This window comes from Bison bison, unplaced genomic scaffold (genome assembly GCF_000754665.1).
Source record: "Bison bison bison isolate TAMUID 2011002044 unplaced genomic scaffold, Bison_UMD1.0 scf7180017861405, whole genome shotgun sequence".
NCBI classification, from domain to species: Eukaryota; Metazoa; Chordata; class Mammalia; order Artiodactyla; family Bovidae; genus Bison; species Bison bison.
Window position 1 is genome coordinate 13,360 of NW_011491977.1, and position 1,069 is coordinate 14,428.

Below are 1,069 nucleotides of genomic sequence, written 5' to 3' on the forward strand. Positions count from 1 at the left end.
ATTTTTTACCATTGCTTCTGACTGAGACCCAAAATAACACATTCAAACATAACCTCATGGGAACCTTAAATGAATGAATACATGCATGCATGAAAATAGACTTGTGGGCTTTTGGCATTTGAAATATGTCAGAATATTTGCAGTCTTCCTTTCCTCCCCAACCTGGTTTTGTTTTATTCATTTTGCATAAAAGTTTGCCTCTTGCTTTGGATTTAAATCTCTTGATAGGTAAGGATGCCCCAGAGGTGGCTTCTGGCTTGATTGTGCAGCTTCTACAAGGCAAGTAGTGAAATTTCTCCAGGAAGATGATTGGACCCTGAAATTGTGGAACAGCCCTAGAAATCTCAACAAAATGCAGAGGGGGCACATGACCTCTATAAATTTGGAGTAGGAATGCAGATCATGCGTCTAAGCTCAGTGTTTCTGATTCTGTACATAAAGCAAAGTGGATTCTCCTGGAACTAGGCTCAAGGATGGATGTGTGCTTAATGGTGAAATTATTCAGTTAAGTAATGAATAGTAATGTGGTGGATAAGTGAAATGCTGGACGGGCAGTCTTCCATAGCTGGTACAAGATTTCCTTATGCTTCATGAAAGATGGTGGTTAGCGGTAAATATACTGTTAAAGGACAGAAATGGTATGGACCTAACAGAAGCAGAAGATAGTAAGAAGAGATGGCAAGAATACACAGAAGAACTGTACAAAAAGGATCTTCATGATCCAGATAATCACGAAGGTGTGATCACTCACACTCACCTAGAGCCAGACATCCTGGAATGTGAAGTCAGGTGGGCCTTAGGAAGCATCACTATGAACAAAGCTAGTGGAGGTGATGGAATTCCAGTTAAGCTATTTCAAATCCTGAAGATGATGCTGTGAAAGTGCTGCACTCAATATGTCAGCAAATTTGGAGAACTCAGAAGTGGCCACAGGACTGGAAAAGGTCAGTTTTTATTCCAATCCCAAAGAAAGGTAATGCCAAAGAATGCTCAAACAACTGCACAATTGCACTTATCTCACACGCTAGTAAAGTAATGCTCAACATTCTCCAAGCCAGGCTTCAGCAAT